This window comes from Ranitomeya imitator, chromosome 6 (assembly GCF_032444005.1).
Source record: "Ranitomeya imitator isolate aRanImi1 chromosome 6, aRanImi1.pri, whole genome shotgun sequence".
Taxonomy (NCBI): domain Eukaryota; kingdom Metazoa; phylum Chordata; class Amphibia; order Anura; family Dendrobatidae; genus Ranitomeya; species Ranitomeya imitator.
Genome location: NC_091287.1, coordinates 476,743,360 through 476,763,943, shown reverse-complemented (window position 1 = coordinate 476,763,943; position 20,584 = coordinate 476,743,360). Strand labels below are relative to the sequence as shown.

Genomic DNA, 20,584 nt, shown 5'->3' with positions numbered 1-20,584 from the left:
TATAGGCGTTGCTTGTTTTGCAGTGAAACACCCGCCGCAGCAGGGCCTGAGCATCAGGTGTCTTTAAAAATGGCTCAATGCAGGGTCTCCTGCAGGCTAAACCATTCATCTGGGGGGGAAGTGACAGAAAGAGCCAGCTGGAGCCGCAACTTGAGGCGGATCGAGACGTCCAGGAGCGAATGAAGGAAGAGGGTGAGATGGTTGTGAGTGACTGTGAGCTGCTCTTCGGGGGCTCATGTTGCCTGCAAAGGTGTTCTGCTTGCTTTGACCTGTAAACTGGCCACCAGGTTGCCGGCGGTTGCTTCCAAGCCCGCAGGAGGCCCTGGTCCTGTTGAAAAGAAGCCTAGTATTAAAAGTAGATAAGCAACAATGCTGGAGGCCCACGGTGATGAGAAGGATGCTGGCATTTTGCAAGGATGGAACAGCGCAAGAGTGAAAGCAAATGAAAAAAGCATGTGTGCCCTTGTGAAAGGGAATGGAAAAAAGGCATAGAGGAGAGTGACCCCTGCTGGTGGAAGGAAGGAAAAACAAAAGCCTACAGCACCTGGTATTCCCAGGCGGTCTCCCATCCAAGTACTAACCAGGCCTGACTCTGCTTAGTTTCCGAGATCAGACGAGATCGGGCGTGTTCAGAGTGGTGTGGCCGTAGGCAAAGACAGGCCTCTCACTTGCTGCTTTTCTACTTTGCAGTCTGGCTGCCCTGTCCAGTGCTGAGTAAGAGGCCCTTTTGTGCTTTCCTTTCTCTTCACTTTTTTGCTGTCTCCCTTAAAGGGTTTGTAGGCAGAACGCCCTGCTCAGAGCTGCTGAGCTCACTGATCGGCTGCCGACGTGACGTCAGCGTCGCAGCTAATGCCACAGACCTAGAGCAGCGCTAAGACCCTCTGGTGGACCCGGGTAGGGTGAGTACAGGGTTGTTTGTTGCTTTCTAATAGCCTGCAAGCTGGGATGAACTTTTATTGAAAGGGAACAACCCCTTTGACTGTCTGCAGCGCGCCACAACTAGGAAGCGCACACTCACACGCAAGCGAGCACGCACATATGCTTGCATGTGGCCACACCTATTTGCCCCTGCAGGCTCAGCGCCACCATGCGTCAGACTCTCTTGTTTTTTCTTCTTCTTATGATTATTTCTGTGCCTCAGCAGGAAAACACCCCCCAATTCCCTCCCGCTCCTTCCCAGCCCTGAATTTGGATCCTGGGTAGCCATCTGATTGGGTTAGTTACACAAGCTTCTTTGCAGAAAAAGACATTACTGCTGCCGGCCGGCCGGCCAGCCTCTAAAAATCATCCCCGGGGCGCCTGCTGAAAATCTGCCCCCTTCACAGTCCGGGATGTTTATAACGCCATCATTTCCAGAAGGCAGGCTGCGGGTCTCGGTGTGAGGCATGCGAGGAGGCGGCAGGGTAGCGTCCTTAGCTGCAGTCTCAGAGGCCTTGTGGGGCTTGGGGCATCCAGCCTCTAGGTTATGTAAGGTCGGTCTCTGGCAAGGCACCGCTCTATACTAGCTGAGCTGAGCAAGGGGGCAAAATGTCATCAAAACAGTCTACAGCACCTGGTGTTCCCAGGAGGTCTCCCATCCAAGTACTGTCCAAGCCCAGCCCTGCTTTGCTTCCGAGATCAGACAAGATCAGGCGTATCCAGGGTGGTATGGCCAGTAGACACTGCTTGGCCCATCGACTGGCCAGCCTTCCTCAGGCTCGCGTGGTGGCGAGAACTCTGACCATGTGGAGGCGGGCTCCGAAGGGCCCATGCAAAGGCTGGGCTGCCACTATAGGCGTTGTTGGTTTTGCAGTGAAACACCCGCCGCAGCAGGGCCTGAGCATCAGGTGTCTTTAAAAATGGCTCGATGCAGGGTCTCCTGCAGGCTAAACCATTCATCTGGGGGGGAAGTGACAGAAAGAGCCAGCTGGAGCCGCAACTTGAGGCGGATCGAGACGTCCAGGAGCGAATGAAGGAAGAGGGTGAGATGGTTGTGAGTGACTGTGAGCTGCTCTTCGGGGGCTCATGTTGCCTGCAAAGGTGTTCTGCTTGCTTTGACCTATAAAATGGCCACCAGGTTGCCGGCGGTTGCTTCCAAGCCCGCAGGAGGCGCTGGTCCTGTTGAAAAGAAGCCTAGTATTAAAAGTAAATAAGCAACAATGCTGGAGGCCCACGGTGATGAGAAGGATGCTGGCATTTTGCAAGGATGGAACAGCGCAAGAGTGAAAGCAAATGAAAAAAGCATGTGTGCCCTTGTGAAAGGGAATGGAAAAAAGGCATAGAGGAGAGTGACCCCTGCTGGTGGAAGGAAGGAAAAACAAAAGCCTACGGCACCTGGTATTCCCAGGCGGTCTCCCATCCAAGTACTAACCAGGCCTGACTCTGCTTAGCTTCCGAGATCAGACGAGATCGGGCGTGTTCAGAGTGGTGTGGCCGTAGGCAGAGACAGGCCTCTCACTTGCTGCTTTTCTACTTTGCAGTCTGGCTGCCCTGTCCAGTGCTGAGTAAGAGGCCCTTTTGTGCTTTCCTTTCTCTTCACTTTTTTGCTGTCTCCCTTAAAGGGTTTGTAGGCAGAACGCCCTGCTCAGAGCTGCTGAGCTCACTGATCGGCTGCCGACGTGACGTCAGCGTCGCAGCTAATGCCACAGACTTAGAGCAGCGCTGAGACCCTCTGGTGGACCCGGGTAGGGTGAGTACAGGGTGGTTTGTTGCTTTCTAATAGCCTGCAAGCTGGGATGAACTTTTATTGAAAGGGAACAACCCCTTTGACTGTCTGCAGCGCGCCACAACTAGGAAGCGCACACTCACACGCAAGCGAGCACGCACATATGCTTGCATGTGGCCACACCTATTTGCCCCTGCAGGCTCAGCGCCACCATGCGTCAGACTCTCTTGTTTTTTCTTCTTCTTATGATTATTTCTGTGCCTCAGCAGGAAAACACCCCCCAATTCCCTCCCGCTCCTTCCCAGCCCTGAATTTGGATCCTGGGTAGCCATCTGATTGGGTTAGTTACACAAGCTTCTTTGCAGAAAAAGGCATTACTGCTGCCGGCCGGCCGGCCGGCCAGCCTCTAAAAATCATCCCCGGGGCGCCTGCTGAAAATCTGCCCCCTTCACAGTCCGGGATGTTTATAACGCCATCATTTCCAGAAGGCAGGCTGCGGGGTCAATGAGCACTCCTAGCCACGGCAGGGATCTCGGTGTGAGGCATGCGAGGAGGCGGCAGGGTAGCGTCCTTAGCTGCAGTCTCAGAGGCCTTGTGGGGCTTGGGGCATCCAGCCTCTAGGTTATGTAAGGTCGGTCTCTGGCAAGGCACCGCTCTATACTAGCCGAGCTGAGCAAGGGGGCAAAATGTCATCAAAACGGTCTACAGCACCTGGTGTTCCCTGGAGGTCTCCCATCCAAGTACTGTCCAAGCCCAACCCTGCTTTGCTTCCGAGATCGGGCGTATCCAGGGTGGTGTGGCCAGTAGACACTGCTTGGCCCATCGATTGGCCAGCCTTCCTCAGGCTCGCGTGGTGGCGAGAACTCTGACCATGTGGAGGCGGGCTCCGAAGGGCCCATGCAAAGGCTGGGCTGCCACTATAGGCGTTGTTTGTTTTGCAGTGAAACACCCGCCGCAGCAGGGCCTGAGCATCAGGTGTCTTTAAAAATGGCTCGATGCAGGGTCTCCTGCAGGCTAAACCATTCATCTGGGGGGGAAGTGACAGAAAGAGCCAGCTGGAGCCGCAACTTGAGGCGGATCGAGACGTCCAGGAGCGAATGAAGGAAGAGGGTGAGATGGTTGTGAGTGACTGTTAGCTGCTCTTCGGGGGGTCATGTTGCCTGCAAAGGTGTTCTGCTTGCTTTGACCTATAAAATGGCCACCAGGTTGCCGGCGGTTGCTTCCAAGCCCGCAGGAGGCGCTGGTTCTGTTGAAAAGAAGCCTAGTATTAAAAGTAAATAAGCAACAATGCTGGAGGCCCACGGTGATGAGAAGGATGCTGGCATTTTGCAAGGATGGAACAGCGCAAGAGTGAAAGCAAATGAAAAAAGCATGTGTGCCCTTGTGAAAGGGAATGGAAAAAAGGCATAGAGGAGAGTGACCCCTGCTGGTGGAAGGAAGGAAAAACAAAAGCCTACAGCACCTGGTATTCCCAGGCGGTCTCCCATCCAAGTACTAACCAGGCCTGACTCTGCTTAGCTTCCGAGATCAGACGAGATCGGGCGTGTTCAGAGTGGTGTGGCCGTAGGCAGAGACAGGCCTCTCACTTGCTGCTTTTCTACTTTGCAGTCTGGCTGCCCTGTCCAGTGCTGAGTAAGAGGCCCTTTTGTGCTTTCCTTTCTCTTCACTTTTTTGCTGTCTCCCTTAAAGGGTTTGTAGGCAGAACGCCCTGCTCAGAGCTGCTGAGCTCACTGATCGGCTGCCGACGTGACGTCAGCGTCGCAGCTAATGCCACAGACCTAGAGCAGCGCTAAGACCCTCTGGTGGACCCGGGTAGGGTGAGTACAGGGTGGTTTGTTGCTTTCTAATAGCCTGCAAGCTGGGATGAACTTTTATTGAAAGGGAACAACCCCTTTGACTGTCTGCAGCGCGCCACAACTAGGAAGCGCACACTCACACGCAAGCGAGCACGCACATATGCTTGCATGTGGCCACACCTATTTGCCCCTGCAGGCTCAGCGCCACCATGCGTCAGACTCTCTTGTTTTTTCTTCTTCTTATGATTATTTCTGTGCCTCAGCAGGAAAACACCCCCCAATTCCCTCCCGCTCCTTCCCAGCCCTGAATTTGGATCCTGGGTAGCCATCTGATTGGGTTAGTTACACAAGCTTCTTTGCAGAAAAAGACATTACTGCTGCCGGCCGGCCGGCCGGCCAGCCTCTAAAAATCATCCCCGGGGCGCCTGCTGAAAATCTGCCCCCTTCACAGTCCGGGATGTTTATAACGCCATCATTTCCAGAAGGCAGGCTGCGGGTCTCGGTGTGAGGCATGCGAGGAGGCGGCAGGGTAGCGTCCTTAGCTGCAGTCTCAGAGGCCTTGTGGGGCTTGGGGCATCCAGCCTCTAGGTTATGTAAGGTCGGTCTCTGGCAAGGCACCGCTCTATACTAGCTGAGCTGAGCAAGGGGGCAAAATGTCATCAAAACAGTCTACAGCACCTGGTGTTCCCAGGAGGTCTCCCATCCAAGTACTGTCCAAGCCCAGCCCTGCTTTGCTTCCGAGATCAGACAAGATCAGGCGTATCCAGGGTGGTATGGCCAGTAGACACTGCTTGGCCCATCGACTGGCCAGCCTTCCTCAGGCTCGCGTGGTGGCGAGAACTCTGACCATGTGGAGGCGGGCTCCGAAGGGCCCATGCAAAGGCTGGGCTGCCACTATAGGCGTTGTTGGTTTTGCAGTGAAACACCCGCCGCAGCAGGGCCTGAGCATCAGGTGTCTTTAAAAATGGCTCGATGCAGGGTCTCCTGCAGGCTAAACCATTCATCTGGGGGGGAAGTGACAGAAAGAGCCAGCTGGAGCCGCAACTTGAGGCGGATCGAGACGTCCAGGAGCGAATGAAGGAAGAGGGTGAGATGGTTGTGAGTGACTGTGAGCTGCTCTTCGGGGGCTCATGTTGCCTGCAAAGGTGTTCTGCTTGCTTTGACCTATAAAATGGCCACCAGGTTGCCGGCGGTTGCTTCCAAGCCCGCAGGAGGCGCTGGTCCTGTTGAAAAGAAGCCTAGTATTAAAAGTAAATAAGCAACAATGCTGGAGGCCCACGGTGATGAGAAGGATGCTGGCATTTTGCAAGGATGGAACAGCGCAAGAGTGAAAGCAAATGAAAAAAGCATGTGTGCCCTTGTGAAAGGGAATGGAAAAAAGGCATAGAGGAGAGTGACCCCTGCTGGTGGAAGGAAGGAAAAACAAAAGCCTACAGCACCTGGTATTCCCAGGCGGTCTCCCATCCAAGTACTAACCAGGCCTGACTCTGCTTAGCTTCCGAGATCAGACGAGATCGGGCGTGTTCAGAGTGGTGTGGCCGTAGGCAGAGACAGGCCTCTCACTTGCTGCTTTTCTACTTTGCAGTCTGGCTGCCCTGTCCAGTGCTGAGTAAGAGGCCCTTTTGTGCTTTCCTTTCTCTTCACTTTTTTGCTGTCTCCCTTAAAGGGTTTGTAGGCAGAACGCCCTGCTCAGAGCTGCTGAGCTCACTGATCGGCTGCCGACGTGACGTCAGCGTCGCAGCTAATGCCACAGACCTAGAGCAGCGCTGAGACCCTCTGGTGGACCCGGGTAGGGTGAGTACAGGGTGGTTTGTTGCTTTCTAATAGCCTGCAAGCTGGGATGAACTTTTATTGAAAGGGAACAACCCCTTTGACTGTCTGCAGCGCGCCACAACTAGGAAGCGCACACTCACACGCAAGCGAGCACGCACATATGCTTGCATGTGGCCACACCTATTTGCCCCTGCAGGCTCAGCGCCACCATGCGTCAGACTCTCTTGTTTTTTCTTCTTCTTATGATTATTTCTGTGCCTCAGCAGGAAAACACCCCCCAATTCCCTCCCGCTCCTTCCCAGCCCTGAATTTGGATCCTGGGTAGCCATCTGATTGGGTTAGTTACACAAGCTTCTTTGCAGAAAAAGACATTACTGCTGCCGGCCGGCCGGCCGGCCGGCCAGCCTCTAAAAATCATCCCCGGGGCGCCTGCTGAAAATCTGCCCCCTTCACAGTCCAGGATGTTTATAACGCCATCATTTCCAGAAGGCAGGCTGCGGGGTCAATGAGCACTCCTAGCCACGGCAGGGATCTCGGTGTGAGGCATGCGAGGAGGCGGCAGGGTAGCGTCCTTAGCTGCAGTCTCAGAGGCCTTGTGGGGCTTGGGGCATCCAGCCTCTAGGTTATGTAAGGTCGGTCTCTGGCAAGGCACCGCTCTATACTAGCCGAGCTGAGCAAGGGGGCAAAATGTCATCAAAATAGTCTACAGCACCTGGTGTTCCCTGGAGGTCTCCCATCCAAGTACTGTCCAAGCCCAGCCCTGCTTTGCTTCCGAGATCAGACGAGATCGGGCGTATCCAGGGTGGTGTGGCCAGTAGACACTGCTTGGCCCATCGACTGGCCAGCCTTCCTCAGGCTCGCGTGGTGGCGAGAACTCTGACCATGTGGAGGCGGGCTCCGAAGGGCCCATGCAAAGGCTGGGCTGCCACTATAGGCGTTGCTTGTTTTGCAGTGAAACACCCGCCGCAGCAGGGCCTGAGCATCAGGTGTCTTTAAAAATGGCTCAATGCAGGGTCTCCTGCAGGCTAAACCATTCATCTGGGGGGGAAGTGACAGAAAGAGCCAGCTGGAGCCGCAACTTGAGGCGGATCGAGACGTCCAGGAGCGAATGAAGGAAGAGGGTGAGATGGTTGTGAGTGACTGTGAGCTGCTCTTCGGGGGCTCATGTTGCCTGCAAAGGTGTTCTGCTTGCTTTGACCTGTAAACTGGCCACCAGGTTGCCGGCGGTTGCTTCCAAGCCCGCAGGAGGCCCTGGTCCTGTTGAAAAGAAGCCTAGTATTAAAAGTAGATAAGCAACAATGCTGGAGGCCCACGGTGATGAGAAGGATGCTGGCATTTTGCAAGGATGGAACAGCGCAAGAGTGAAAGCAAATGAAAAAAGCATGTGTGCCCTTGTGAAAGGGAATGGAAAAAAGGCATAGAGGAGAGTGACCCCTGCTGGTGGAAGGAAGGAAAAACAAAAGCCTACAGCACCTGGTATTCCCAGGCGGTCTCCCATCCAAGTACTAACCAGGCCTGACTCTGCTTAGTTTCCGAGATCAGACGAGATCGGGCGTGTTCAGAGTGGTGTGGCCGTAGGCAAAGACAGGCCTCTCACTTGCTGCTTTTCTACTTTGCAGTCTGGCTGCCCTGTCCAGTGCTGAGTAAGAGGCCCTTTTGTGCTTTCCTTTCTCTTCACTTTTTTGCTGTCTCCCTTAAAGGGTTTGTAGGCAGAACGCCCTGCTCAGAGCTGCTGAGCTCACTGATCGGCTGCCGACGTGACGTCAGCGTCGCAGCTAATGCCACAGACCTAGAGCAGCGCTAAGACCCTCTGGTGGACCCGGGTAGGGTGAGTACAGGGTTGTTTGTTGCTTTCTAATAGCCTGCAAGCTGGGATGAACTTTTATTGAAAGGGAACAACCCCTTTGACTGTCTGCAGCGCGCCACAACTAGGAAGCGCACACTCACACGCAAGCGAGCACGCACATATGCTTGCATGTGGCCACACCTATTTGCCCCTGCAGGCTCAGCGCCACCATGCGTCAGACTCTCTTGTTTTTTCTTCTTCTTATGATTATTTCTGTGCCTCAGCAGGAAAACACCCCCCAATTCCCTCCCGCTCCTTCCCAGCCCTGAATTTGGATCCTGGGTAGCCATCTGATTGGGTTAGTTACACAAGCTTCTTTGCAGAAAAAGACATTACTGCTGCCGGCCGGCCGGCCAGCCTCTAAAAATCATCCCCGGGGCGCCTGCTGAAAATCTGCCCCCTTCACAGTCCGGGATGTTTATAACGCCATCATTTCCAGAAGGCAGGCTGCGGGTCTCGGTGTGAGGCATGCGAGGAGGCGGCAGGGTAGCGTCCTTAGCTGCAGTCTCAGAGGCCTTGTGGGGCTTGGGGCATCCAGCCTCTAGGTTATGTAAGGTCGGTCTCTGGCAAGGCACCGCTCTATACTAGCTGAGCTGAGCAAGGGGGCAAAATGTCATCAAAACAGTCTACAGCACCTGGTGTTCCCAGGAGGTCTCCCATCCAAGTACTGTCCAAGCCCAGCCCTGCTTTGCTTCCGAGATCAGACAAGATCAGGCGTATCCAGGGTGGTATGGCCAGTAGACACTGCTTGGCCCATCGACTGGCCAGCCTTCCTCAGGCTCGCGTGGTGGCGAGAACTCTGACCATGTGGAGGCGGGCTCCGAAGGGCCCATGCAAAGGCTGGGCTGCCACTATAGGCGTTGTTGGTTTTGCAGTGAAACACCCGCCGCAGCAGGGCCTGAGCATCAGGTGTCTTTAAAAATGGCTCGATGCAGGGTCTCCTGCAGGCTAAACCATTCATCTGGGGGGGAAGTGACAGAAAGAGCCAGCTGGAGCCGCAACTTGAGGCGGATCGAGACGTCCAGGAGCGAATGAAGGAAGAGGGTGAGATGGTTGTGAGTGACTGTGAGCTGCTCTTCGGGGGCTCATGTTGCCTGCAAAGGTGTTCTGCTTGCTTTGACCTATAAAATGGCCACCAGGTTGCCGGCGGTTGCTTCCAAGCCCGCAGGAGGCGCTGGTCCTGTTGAAAAGAAGCCTAGTATTAAAAGTAAATAAGCAACAATGCTGGAGGCCCACGGTGATGAGAAGGATGCTGGCATTTTGCAAGGATGGAACAGCGCAAGAGTGAAAGCAAATGAAAAAAGCATGTGTGCCCTTGTGAAAGGGAATGGAAAAAAGGCATAGAGGAGAGTGACCCCTGCTGGTGGAAGGAAGGAAAAACAAAAGCCTACGGCACCTGGTATTCCCAGGCGGTCTCCCATCCAAGTACTAACCAGGCCTGACTCTGCTTAGCTTCCGAGATCAGACGAGATCGGGCGTGTTCAGAGTGGTGTGGCCGTAGGCAGAGACAGGCCTCTCACTTGCTGCTTTTCTACTTTGCAGTCTGGCTGCCCTGTCCAGTGCTGAGTAAGAGGCCCTTTTGTGCTTTCCTTTCTCTTCACTTTTTTGCTGTCTCCCTTAAAGGGTTTGTAGGCAGAACGCCCTGCTCAGAGCTGCTGAGCTCACTGATCGGCTGCCGACGTGACGTCAGCGTCGCAGCTAATGCCACAGACTTAGAGCAGCGCTGAGACCCTCTGGTGGACCCGGGTAGGGTGAGTACAGGGTGGTTTGTTGCTTTCTAATAGCCTGCAAGCTGGGATGAACTTTTATTGAAAGGGAACAACCCCTTTGACTGTCTGCAGCGCGCCACAACTAGGAAGCGCACACTCACACGCAAGCGAGCACGCACATATGCTTGCATGTGGCCACACCTATTTGCCCCTGCAGGCTCAGCGCCACCATGCGTCAGACTCTCTTGTTTTTTCTTCTTCTTATGATTATTTCTGTGCCTCAGCAGGAAAACACCCCCCAATTCCCTCCCGCTCCTTCCCAGCCCTGAATTTGGATCCTGGGTAGCCATCTGATTGGGTTAGTTACACAAGCTTCTTTGCAGAAAAAGGCATTACTGCTGCCGGCCGGCCGGCCGGCCAGCCTCTAAAAATCATCCCCGGGGCGCCTGCTGAAAATCTGCCCCCTTCACAGTCCGGGATGTTTATAACGCCATCATTTCCAGAAGGCAGGCTGCGGGGTCAATGAGCACTCCTAGCCACGGCAGGGATCTCGGTGTGAGGCATGCGAGGAGGCGGCAGGGTAGCGTCCTTAGCTGCAGTCTCAGAGGCCTTGTGGGGCTTGGGGCATCCAGCCTCTAGGTTATGTAAGGTCGGTCTCTGGCAAGGCACCGCTCTATACTAGCCGAGCTGAGCAAGGGGGCAAAATGTCATCAAAACGGTCTACAGCACCTGGTGTTCCCTGGAGGTCTCCCATCCAAGTACTGTCCAAGCCCAACCCTGCTTTGCTTCCGAGATCGGGCGTATCCAGGGTGGTGTGGCCAGTAGACACTGCTTGGCCCATCGATTGGCCCATCGATTGGCCAGCCTTCCTCAGGCTCGCGTGGTGGCGAGAACTCTGACCATGTGGAGGCGGGCTCCGAAGGGCCCATGCAAAGGCTGGGCTGCCACTATAGGCGTTGTTTGTTTTGCAGTGAAACACCCGCCGCAGCAGGGCCTGAGCATCAGGTGTCTTTAAAAATGGCTCGATGCAGGGTCTCCTGCAGGCTAAACCATTCATCTGGGGGGGAAGTGACAGAAAGAGCCAGCTGGAGCCGCAACTTGAGGCGGATCGAGACGTCCAGGAGCGAATGAAGGAAGAGGGTGAGATGGTTGTGAGTGACTGTTAGCTGCTCTTCGGGGGGTCATGTTGCCTGCAAAGGTGTTCTGCTTGCTTTGACCTATAAAATGGCCACCAGGTTGCCGGCGGTTGCTTCCAAGCCCGCAGGAGGCGCTGGTTCTGTTGAAAAGAAGCCTAGTATTAAAAGTAAATAAGCAACAATGCTGGAGGCCCACGGTGATGAGAAGGATGCTGGCATTTTGCAAGGATGGAACAGCGCAAGAGTGAAAGCAAATGAAAAAAGCATGTGTGCCCTTGTGAAAGGGAATGGAAAAAAGGCATAGAGGAGAGTGACCCCTGCTGGTGGAAGGAAGGAAAAACAAAAGCCTACAGCACCTGGTATTCCCAGGCGGTCTCCCATCCAAGTACTAACCAGGCCTGACTCTGCTTAGCTTCCGAGATCAGACGAGATCGGGCGTGTTCAGAGTGGTGTGGCCGTAGGCAGAGACAGGCCTCTCACTTGCTGCTTTTCTACTTTGCAGTCTGGCTGCCCTGTCCAGTGCTGAGTAAGAGGCCCTTTTGTGCTTTCCTTTCTCTTCACTTTTTTGCTGTCTCCCTTAAAGGGTTTGTAGGCAGAACGCCCTGCTCAGAGCTGCTGAGCTCACTGATCGGCTGCCGACGTGACGTCAGCGTCGCAGCTAATGCCACAGACCTAGAGCAGCGCTAAGACCCTCTGGTGGACCCGGGTAGGGTGAGTACAGGGTGGTTTGTTGCTTTCTAATAGCCTGCAAGCTGGGATGAACTTTTATTGAAAGGGAACAACCCCTTTGACTGTCTGCAGCGCGCCACAACTAGGAAGCGCACACTCACACGCAAGCGAGCACGCACATATGCTTGCATGTGGCCACACCTATTTGCCCCTGCAGGCTCAGCGCCACCATGCGTCAGACTCTCTTGTTTTTTCTTCTTCTTATGATTATTTCTGTGCCTCAGCAGGAAAACACCCCCCAATTCCCTCCCGCTCCTTCCCAGCCCTGAATTTGGATCCTGGGTAGCCATCTGATTGGGTTAGTTACACAAGCTTCTTTGCAGAAAAAGACATTACTGCTGCCGGCCGGCCGGCCGGCCAGCCTCTAAAAATCATCCCCGGGGCGCCTGCTGAAAATCTGCCCCCTTCACAGTCCGGGATGTTTATAACGCCATCATTTCCAGAAGGCAGGCTGCGGGTCTCGGTGTGAGGCATGCGAGGAGGCGGCAGGGTAGCGTCCTTAGCTGCAGTCTCAGAGGCCTTGTGGGGCTTGGGGCATCCAGCCTCTAGGTTATGTAAGGTCGGTCTCTGGCAAGGCACCGCTCTATACTAGCTGAGCTGAGCAAGGGGGCAAAATGTCATCAAAACAGTCTACAGCACCTGGTGTTCCCAGGAGGTCTCCCATCCAAGTACTGTCCAAGCCCAGCCCTGCTTTGCTTCCGAGATCAGACAAGATCAGGCGTATCCAGGGTGGTATGGCCAGTAGACACTGCTTGGCCCATCGACTGGCCAGCCTTCCTCAGGCTCGCGTGGTGGCGAGAACTCTGACCATGTGGAGGCGGGCTCCGAAGGGCCCATGCAAAGGCTGGGCTGCCACTATAGGCGTTGTTGGTTTTGCAGTGAAACACCCGCCGCAGCAGGGCCTGAGCATCAGGTGTCTTTAAAAATGGCTCGATGCAGGGTCTCCTGCAGGCTAAACCATTCATCTGGGGGGGAAGTGACAGAAAGAGCCAGCTGGAGCCGCAACTTGAGGCGGATCGAGACGTCCAGGAGCGAATGAAGGAAGAGGGTGAGATGGTTGTGAGTGACTGTGAGCTGCTCTTCGGGGGCTCATGTTGCCTGCAAAGGTGTTCTGCTTGCTTTGACCTATAAAATGGCCACCAGGTTGCCGGCGGTTGCTTCCAAGCCCGCAGGAGGCGCTGGTCCTGTTGAAAAGAAGCCTAGTATTAAAAGTAAATAAGCAACAATGCTGGAGGCCCACGGTGATGAGAAGGATGCTGGCATTTTGCAAGGATGGAACAGCGCAAGAGTGAAAGCAAATGAAAAAAGCATGTGTGCCCTTGTGAAAGGGAATGGAAAAAAGGCATAGAGGAGAGTGACCCCTGCTGGTGGAAGGAAGGAAAAACAAAAGCCTACAGCACCTGGTATTCCCAGGCGGTCTCCCATCCAAGTACTAACCAGGCCTGACTCTGCTTAGCTTCCGAGATCAGACGAGATCGGGCGTGTTCAGAGTGGTGTGGCCGTAGGCAGAGACAGGCCTCTCACTTGCTGCTTTTCTACTTTGCAGTCTGGCTGCCCTGTCCAGTGCTGAGTAAGAGGCCCTTTTGTGCTTTCCTTTCTCTTCACTTTTTTGCTGTCTCCCTTAAAGGGTTTGTAGGCAGAACGCCCTGCTCAGAGCTGCTGAGCTCACTGATCGGCTGCCGACGTGACGTCAGCGTCGCAGCTAATGCCACAGACCTAGAGCAGCGCTGAGACCCTCTGGTGGACCCGGGTAGGGTGAGTACAGGGTGGTTTGTTGCTTTCTAATAGCCTGCAAGCTGGGATGAACTTTTATTGAAAGGGAACAACCCCTTTGACTGTCTGCAGCGCGCCACAACTAGGAAGCGCACACTCACACGCAAGCGAGCACGCACATATGCTTGCATGTGGCCACACCTATTTGCCCCTGCAGGCTCAGCGCCACCATGCGTCAGACTCTCTTGTTTTTTCTTCTTCTTATGATTATTTCTGTGCCTCAGCAGGAAAACACCCCCCAATTCCCTCCCGCTCCTTCCCAGCCCTGAATTTGGATCCTGGGTAGCCATCTGATTGGGTTAGTTACACAAGCTTCTTTGCAGAAAAAGACATTACTGCTGCCGGCCGGCCAGCCGGCCAGCCTCTAAAAATCATCCCCGGGGCGCCTGCTGAAAATCTGCCCCCTTCACAGTCCGGGATGTTTATAACGCCATCATTTCCAGAAGGCAGGCTGCGGGGTCAATGAGCACTCCTAGCCACGGCAGGGATCTCGGTGTGAGGCATGCGAGGAGGCGGCAGGGTAGCGTCCTTAGCTGCAGTCTCAGAGGCCTTGTGGGGCTTGGGGCATCCAGCCTCTAGGTTATGTAAGGTCGGTCTCTGGCAAGGCACCGCTCTATACTAGCCGAGCTGAGCAAGGGGGCAAAATGTCATCAAAATAGTCTACAGCACCTGGTGTTCCCTGGAGGTCTCCCATCCAAGTACTGTCCAAGCCCAGCCCTGCTTTGCTTCCGAGATCAGACGAGATCGGGCGTATCCAGGGTGGTGTGGCCAGTAGACACTGCTTGGTCCATCGACTGGCCAGCCTTCCTCAGGCTCGCGTGGTGGCGAGAACTCTGACCATGTGGAGGCGGGCTCCGTAGGGCCCATGCCAAGGCTGGGCTGCCATTATAGGCGTTGTTTGTTTTGCAGTGAAACACCCGCCGCAGCAGGGCCTGAGCATCAGGTGTCTTTAAAAATGGCTCAATGCAGGGTCTCCTGCAGGCTAAACCATTCATCTGGGGGGGAAGTGACAGAAAGAGCCAGCTGGAGCCGCAACTTGAGGCGGATCGAGACGTCCAGGAGCGAATGAAGGAAGAGGGTGAGATGGTTGTGAGTGACTGTGAGCTGCTCTTCGGGGGCTCATGTTGCCTGCAAAGGTGTTCTGCTTGCTTTGACCTGTAAACTGGCCACCAGGTTGCCGGCGGTTGCTTCCAAGCCCGCAGGAGGCGCTGGTCCTGTTGAAAAGAAGCCTAGTATTAAAAGTAAATAAGCAACAATGCTGCAGGAAAACACCCCCCAATTCCCTCCCGCTCCTTCCCAGCCCTGAATTTGGATCCTGGGTAGCCATCTGATTGGGTTAGTTACACAAGCTTCTTTGCAGAAAAAGACATTACTGCTGCCGGCCGGCCGGCCAGGCTCTAAAAATCATCCCCGGGGCGCCTGCTGAAAATCTGCCCCCTTCACAGTCCGGGATGTTTATAACGCCATCATTTCCAGAAGGCAGGCTGCGGGGTCAATGAGCACTCCTAGCCACGGCAGGGATCTCGGTGTGAGGCATGCGAGGAGGCGGCAGGGTAGCGTCCTTAGCTGCAGTCTCAGAGGCCTTGTGGGGCTTGGGGCATCCAGCCTCTAGGTTATGTAAGGTCGGTCTCTGGCAAGGCACCGCTCTATACTAGCTGAGCTGAGCAAGGGGGCAAAATGTCATCAAAACAGTCTACAGCACCTGGTGTTCCCAGGAGGTCTCCCATCCAAGTACTGTCCAAGCCCAGCCCTGCTTTGCTTCCGAGATCAGACAAGATCAGGCGTATCCAGGGTGGTATGGCCAGTAGACACTGCTTGGCCCATCGACTGGCCAGCCTTCCTCAGGCTCGCGTGGTGGCGAGAACTCTGACCATGTGGAGGCGGGCTCCGAAGGGCCCATGCAAAGGCTGGGCTGCCACTATAGGCGTTGTTGGTTTTGCAGTGAAACACCCGCCGCAGCAGGGCCTGAGCATCAGGTGTCTTTAAAAATGGCTCGATGCAGGGTCTCCTGCAGGCTAAACCATTCATCTGGGGGGGAAGTGACAGAAAGAGCCAGCTGGAGCCGCAACTTGAGGCGGATCGAGACGTCCAGGAGCGAATGAAGGAAGAGGGTGAGATGGTTGTGAGTGACTGTGAGCTGCTCTTCGGGGGCTCATGTTGCCTGCAAAGGTGTTCTGCTTGCTTTGACCTATAAAATGGCCACCAGGTTGCCGGCGGTTGCTTCCAAGCCCGCAGGAGGCGCTGGTCCTGTTGAAAAGAAGCCTAGTATTAAAAGTAAATAAGCAACAATGCTGGAGGCCCACGGTGATGAGAAGGATGCTGGCATTTTGCAAGGATGGAACAGCGCAAGAGTGAAAGCAAATGAAAAAAGCATGTGTGCCCTTGTGAAAGGGAATGGAAAAAAGGCATAGAGGAGAGTGACCCCTGCTGGTGGAAGGAAGGAAAAACAAAAGCCTACGGCACCTGGTATTCCCAGGCGGTCTCCCATCCAAGTACTAACCAGGCCTGACTCTGCTTAGCTTCCGAGATCAGACGAGATCGGGCGTGTTCAGAGTGGTGTGGCCGTAGGCAGAGACAGGCCTCTCACTTGCTGCTTTTCTACTTTGCAGTCTGGCTGCCCTGTCCAGTGCTGAGTAAGAGGCCCTTTTGTGCTTTCCTTTCTCTTCACTTTTTTGCTGTCTCCCTTAAAGGGTTTGTAGGCAGAACGCCCTGCTCAGAGCTGCTGAGCTCACTGATCGGCTGCCGACGTGACGTCAGCGTCGCAGCTAATGCCACAGACTTAGAGCAGCGCTGAGACCCTCTGGTGGACCCGGGTAGGGTGAGTACAGGGTGGTTTGTTGCTTTCTAATAGCCTGCAAGCTGGGATGAACTTTTATTGAAAGGGAACAACCCCTTTGACTGTCTGCAGCGCGCCACAACTAGGAAGCGCACACTCACACGCAAGCGAGCACGCACATATGCTTGCATGTGGCCACACCTATTTGCCCCTGCAGGCTCAGCGCCACCATGCGTCAGACTCTCTTGTTTTTTCTTCTTCTTATGATTATTTCTGTGCCTCAGCAGGAAAACACCCCCCAATTCCCTCCCGCTCCTTCCCAGCCCTGAATTTGGATCCTGGGTAGCCATCTGATTGGGTTAGTTACACAAGCTTCTTTGCAGAAAAAGACATTACTGCTGCCGGCCGGCCGGCCGGCCAGCCTCTAAAAATCATCCCCGGGGCGCCTGCTGAAAATCTGCCCCCTTCACAGTCCGGGATGTTTATAACGCCATCATTTCCAGAAGGCAGGCTGCGGGGTCAATGAGCACTCCTAGCCACGGCAGGGATCTCGGTGTGAGGCATGCGAGGAGGCGGCAGGGTAGCGTCCTTAGCTGCAGTCTCAGAGGCCTTGTGGGGCTTGGGGCATCCAGCCTCTAGGTTATGTAAGGTCGGTCTCTGGCAAGGCACCGCTCTATACTAGCCGAGCTGAGCAAGGGGGCAAAATGTCATCAAAACGGTCTACAGCACCTGGTGTTCCCTGGAGGTCTCCCATCCAAGTACTGTCCAAGCCCAACCCTGCTTTGCTTCCGAGATCGGGCGTATCCAGGGTGGTGTGGCCAGTAGACACTGCTTGGCCCATCGATTGGCCAGCCTTCCTCAGGCTCGCGTGGTGGCGAGAACTCTGACCATGTGGAGGCGGGCTCCGAAGGGCCCATGCAAAGGCTGGGCTGCCACTATAGGCGTTGTTTGTTTTGCAGTGAAACACCCGCCGCAGCAGGGCCTGAGCATCAGGTGTCTTTAAAAATGGCTCGATGCAGGGTCTCCTGCAGGCTAAACCATTCATCTGGGGGGGAAGTGACAGAAAGAGCCAGCTGGAGCCGCAACTTGAGGCGGATCGAGACGTCCAGGAGCGAATGAAGGAAGAGGGTGAGATGGTTGTGAGTGACTGTGAGCTGCTCTTCGGGGGGTCATGTTGCCTGCAAAGGTGTTCTGCTTGCTTTGACCTATAAAATGGCCACCAGGTTGCCGGCGGTTGCTTCCAAGCCCGCAGGAGGCGCTGGTCCTGTTGAAAAGAAGCCTAGTATTAAAAGTAAATAAGCAACAATGCTGGAGGCCCACGGTGATGAGAAGGATGCTGGCATTTTGCAAGGATGGAACAGCGCAAGAGTGAAAGCAAATGAAAAAAGCATGTGTGCCCTTGTGAAAGGGAATGGAAAAAAGGCATAGAGGAGAGTGACCCCTGCTGGTGGAAGGAAGGAAAAACAAAAGCCTACAGCACCTGGTATTCCCAGGCGGTCTCCCATCCAAGTACTAACCAGGCCTGACTCTGCTTAGCTTCCGAGATCAGACGAGATCGGGCGTGTTCAGAGTGGTGTGGCCGTAGGCAGAGACAGGCCTCTCACTTGCTGCTTTTCTACTTTGCAGTCTGGCTGCCCTGTCCAGTGCTGAGTAAGAGGCCCTTTTGTGCTTTCCTTTCTCTTCACTTTTTTGCTGTCTCCCTTAAAGGGTTTGTAGGCAGAACGCCCTGCTCAGAGCTGCTGAGCTCACTGATCGGCTGCCGACGTGACGTCAGCGTCGCAGCTAATGCCACAGACCTAGAGCAGCGCTAAGACCCTCTGGTGGACCCGGGTAGGGTGAGTACAGGGTTGTTTGTTGCTTTCTAATAGCCTGCAAGCTGGGATGAACTTTTATTGAAAGGGAACAACCCCTTTGACTGTCTGCAGCGCGCCACAACTAGGAAGCGCACACTCACACGCAAGCGAGCACGCACATATGCTTGCATGTGGCCACACCTATTTGCCCCTGCAGGCTCAGCGCCACCATGCGTCAGACTCTCTTGTTTTTTCTTCTTCTTATGATTATTTCTGTGCCTCAGCAGGAAAACACCCCCCAATTCCCTCCCGCTCCTTCCCAGCCCTGAATTTGGATCCTGGGTAGCCATCTGATTGGGTTAGTTACACAAGCTTCTTTGCAGAAAAAGACATTACTGCTGCCGGCCGGCCGGCCAGCCTCTAAAAATCATCCCCGGGGCGCCTGCTGAAAATCTGCCCCCTTCACAGTCCGGGATGTTTATAACGCCATCATTTCCAGAAGGCAGGCTGCGGGTCTCGGTGTGAGGCATGCGAGGAGGCGGCAGGGTAGCGTCCTTAGCTGCAGTCTCAGAGGCCTTGTGGGGCTTGGGGCATCCAGCCTCTAGGTTATGTAAGGTCGGTCTCTGGCAAGGCACCGCTCTATACTAGCTGAGCTGAGCAAGGGGGCAAAATGTCATCAAAACAGTCTACAGCACCTGGTGTTCCCAGGAGGTCTCCCATCCAAGTACTGTCCAAGCCCAGCCCTGCTTTGCTTCCGAGATCAGACAAGATCAGGCGTATCCAGGGTGGTATGGCCAGTAGACACTGCTTGGCCCATCGACTGGCCAGCCTTCCTCAGGCTCGCGTGGTGGCGAGAACTCTGACCATGTGGAGGCGGGCTCCGAAGGGCCCATGCAAAGGCTGGGCTGCCACTATAGGCGTTGTTGGTTTTGCAGTGAAACACCCGCCGCAGCAGGGCCTGAGCATCAGGTGTCTTTAAAAATGGCTCGATGCAGGGTCTCCTGCAGGCTAAACCATTCATCTGGGGGGGAAGTGACAGAAAGAGCCAGCTGGAGCCGCAACTTGAGGCGGATCGAGACGTCCAGGAGCGAATGAAGGAAGAGGGTGAGATGGTTGTGAGTGACTGTGAGCTGCTCTTCGGGGGCTCATGTTGCCTGCAAAGGTGTTCTGCTTGCTTTGACCTATAAAATGGCCACCAGGTTGCCGGCGGTTGCTTCCAAGCCCGCAGGAGGCGCTGGTCCTGTTGAAAAGAAGCCTAGTATTAAAAGTAAATAAGCAACAATGCTGGAGGCCCACGGTGATGAGAAGGATGCTGGCATTTTGCAAGGATGGAACAGCGCAAGAGTGAAAGCAAATGAAAAAAGCATGTGTGCCCTTGTGAAAGGGAATGGAAAAAAGGCATAGAGGAGAGTGACCCCTGCTGGTGGAAGGAAGGAAAAACAAAAGCCTACAGCACCTGGTATTCCCAGGCGGTCTCCCATCCAAGTACTAACCAGGCCTGACTCTGCTTAGCTTCCGAGATCAGACGAGATCGGGCGTGTTCAGAGTGGTGTGGCCGTAGGCAGAGACAGGCCTCTCACTTGCTGCTTTTCTACTTTGCAGTCTGGCTGCCCTGTCCAGTGCTGAGTAAGAGGCCCTTTTGTGCTTTCCTTTCTCTTCACTTTTTTGCTGTCTCCCTTAAAGGGTTTGTAGGCAGAACGCCCTGCTCAGAGCTGCTGAGCTCACTGATCGGCTGCCGACGTGACGTCAGCGTCGCAGCTAATGCCACAGACCTAGAGCAGCGCTGAGACCCTCTGGTGGACCCGGATAGGGTGAGTACAGGGTGGTTTGTTGCTTTCTAATAGCCTGCAAGCTGGGATGAACTTTTATTGAAAGGGAACAACCCCTTTGACTGTCTGCAGCGCGCCACAACTAGGAAGCGCACACTCACACGCAAGCGAGCACGCACATATGCTTGCATGTGGCCACACCTATTTGCCCCTGCAGGCTCAGCGCCACCATGCGTCAGACTCTCTTGTTTTTTCTTCTTCTTATGATTATTTCTGTGCCTCAGCAGGAAAACACCCCCCAATTCCCTCCCGCTCCTTCCCAGCCCTGAATTTGGATCCTGGGTAGCCATCTGATTGGGTTAGTTACACAAGCTTCTTTGCAGAAAAAGACATTACTGCTGCCGGCCGGCCAGCCGGCCAGCCTCTAAAAATCATCCCCGGGGCGCCTGCTGAAAATCTGCCCCCTTCACAGTCCGGGATGTTTATAACGCCATCATTTCCAGAAGGCAGGCTGCGGGGTCAATGAGCACTCCTAGCCACGGCAGGGATCTCGGTGTGAGGCATGCGAGGAGGCGGCAGGGTAGCGTCCTTAGCTGCAGTCTCAGAGGCCTTGTGGGGCTTGGGGCATCCAGCCTCTAGGTTATGTAAGGTCGGTCTCTGGCAAGGCACCGCTCTATACTAGCCGAGCTGAGCAAGGGGGCAAAATGTCATCAAAATAGTCTACAGCACCTGGTGTTCCCTGGAGGTCTCCCATCCAAGTACTGTCCAAGCCCAGCCCTGCTTTGCTTCCGAGATCAGACGAGATCGGGCGTATCCAGGGTGGTGTGGCCAGTAGACACT

At 54.7% G+C, this 20,584-nt stretch overlaps 20 non-coding genes and 3 pseudogenes across 20 annotated transcripts; all 23 read right to left on the bottom strand.

The window, feature by feature from the left end:
* Positions 1-532: 532 nt before the first annotated feature.
* Positions 533-651, bottom strand: LOC138643929 (5S ribosomal RNA). The gene has a single exon (XR_011314438.1). It is a non-coding gene; the product is annotated as a 5S ribosomal RNA (ribosomal RNA).
* An 889-nt stretch (positions 652-1,540) lies between these two features.
* LOC138644073 (5S ribosomal RNA) lies at positions 1,541-1,660 on the bottom strand. The gene has a single exon (XR_011314573.1). It is a non-coding gene; the product is annotated as a 5S ribosomal RNA (ribosomal RNA).
* A 641-nt stretch (positions 1,661-2,301) lies between these two features.
* LOC138644068 (5S ribosomal RNA) lies at positions 2,302-2,420 on the bottom strand. The gene has a single exon (XR_011314568.1). It is a non-coding gene; the product is annotated as a 5S ribosomal RNA (ribosomal RNA).
* Positions 2,421-3,343: 923 nt separating this feature from the next.
* Positions 3,344-3,453, bottom strand: LOC138644206 (5S ribosomal RNA; annotated as a pseudogene).
* Positions 3,454-4,094: 641 nt separating this feature from the next.
* LOC138643841 (5S ribosomal RNA) lies at positions 4,095-4,213 on the bottom strand. Its single transcript, XR_011314353.1, has one exon. It is a non-coding gene; the product is annotated as a 5S ribosomal RNA (ribosomal RNA).
* An 893-nt stretch (positions 4,214-5,106) lies between these two features.
* LOC138644072 (5S ribosomal RNA) lies at positions 5,107-5,226 on the bottom strand. Its single transcript, XR_011314572.1, has one exon. It is a non-coding gene; the product is annotated as a 5S ribosomal RNA (ribosomal RNA).
* Positions 5,227-5,867: 641 nt separating this feature from the next.
* LOC138643840 (5S ribosomal RNA) lies at positions 5,868-5,986 on the bottom strand. The gene has a single exon (XR_011314352.1). It is a non-coding gene; the product is annotated as a 5S ribosomal RNA (ribosomal RNA).
* A 927-nt stretch (positions 5,987-6,913) lies between these two features.
* LOC138644025 (5S ribosomal RNA) lies at positions 6,914-7,033 on the bottom strand. Its single transcript, XR_011314528.1, has one exon. It is a non-coding gene; the product is annotated as a 5S ribosomal RNA (ribosomal RNA).
* Positions 7,034-7,674: 641 nt separating this feature from the next.
* LOC138643928 (5S ribosomal RNA) lies at positions 7,675-7,793 on the bottom strand. The gene has a single exon (XR_011314437.1). It is a non-coding gene; the product is annotated as a 5S ribosomal RNA (ribosomal RNA).
* An 889-nt stretch (positions 7,794-8,682) lies between these two features.
* Positions 8,683-8,802, bottom strand: LOC138644071 (5S ribosomal RNA). Its single transcript, XR_011314571.1, has one exon. It is a non-coding gene; the product is annotated as a 5S ribosomal RNA (ribosomal RNA).
* A 641-nt stretch (positions 8,803-9,443) lies between these two features.
* On the bottom strand, positions 9,444-9,562 carry LOC138644056 (5S ribosomal RNA). The gene has a single exon (XR_011314558.1). It is a non-coding gene; the product is annotated as a 5S ribosomal RNA (ribosomal RNA).
* A 923-nt stretch (positions 9,563-10,485) lies between these two features.
* Positions 10,486-10,595, bottom strand: LOC138644205 (5S ribosomal RNA; annotated as a pseudogene).
* A 653-nt stretch (positions 10,596-11,248) lies between these two features.
* On the bottom strand, positions 11,249-11,367 carry LOC138643839 (5S ribosomal RNA). Its single transcript, XR_011314351.1, has one exon. It is a non-coding gene; the product is annotated as a 5S ribosomal RNA (ribosomal RNA).
* Positions 11,368-12,260: 893 nt separating this feature from the next.
* On the bottom strand, positions 12,261-12,380 carry LOC138644070 (5S ribosomal RNA). Its single transcript, XR_011314570.1, has one exon. It is a non-coding gene; the product is annotated as a 5S ribosomal RNA (ribosomal RNA).
* A 641-nt stretch (positions 12,381-13,021) lies between these two features.
* LOC138643838 (5S ribosomal RNA) lies at positions 13,022-13,140 on the bottom strand. The gene has a single exon (XR_011314350.1). It is a non-coding gene; the product is annotated as a 5S ribosomal RNA (ribosomal RNA).
* Positions 13,141-14,063: 923 nt separating this feature from the next.
* On the bottom strand, positions 14,064-14,183 carry LOC138644024 (5S ribosomal RNA). Its single transcript, XR_011314527.1, has one exon. It is a non-coding gene; the product is annotated as a 5S ribosomal RNA (ribosomal RNA).
* Positions 14,184-15,096: 913 nt separating this feature from the next.
* LOC138644069 (5S ribosomal RNA) lies at positions 15,097-15,216 on the bottom strand. Its single transcript, XR_011314569.1, has one exon. It is a non-coding gene; the product is annotated as a 5S ribosomal RNA (ribosomal RNA).
* Positions 15,217-15,857: 641 nt separating this feature from the next.
* Positions 15,858-15,976, bottom strand: LOC138644044 (5S ribosomal RNA). The gene has a single exon (XR_011314547.1). It is a non-coding gene; the product is annotated as a 5S ribosomal RNA (ribosomal RNA).
* A 923-nt stretch (positions 15,977-16,899) lies between these two features.
* LOC138644203 (5S ribosomal RNA) lies at positions 16,900-17,009 on the bottom strand (annotated as a pseudogene).
* Positions 17,010-17,650: 641 nt separating this feature from the next.
* LOC138643837 (5S ribosomal RNA) lies at positions 17,651-17,769 on the bottom strand. The gene has a single exon (XR_011314349.1). It is a non-coding gene; the product is annotated as a 5S ribosomal RNA (ribosomal RNA).
* An 889-nt stretch (positions 17,770-18,658) lies between these two features.
* On the bottom strand, positions 18,659-18,778 carry LOC138644067 (5S ribosomal RNA). Its single transcript, XR_011314567.1, has one exon. It is a non-coding gene; the product is annotated as a 5S ribosomal RNA (ribosomal RNA).
* A 641-nt stretch (positions 18,779-19,419) lies between these two features.
* Positions 19,420-19,538, bottom strand: LOC138643836 (5S ribosomal RNA). The gene has a single exon (XR_011314348.1). It is a non-coding gene; the product is annotated as a 5S ribosomal RNA (ribosomal RNA).
* Positions 19,539-20,461: 923 nt separating this feature from the next.
* Positions 20,462-20,581, bottom strand: LOC138644023 (5S ribosomal RNA). Its single transcript, XR_011314526.1, has one exon. It is a non-coding gene; the product is annotated as a 5S ribosomal RNA (ribosomal RNA).
* Positions 20,582-20,584: the final 3 nt, after the last annotated feature.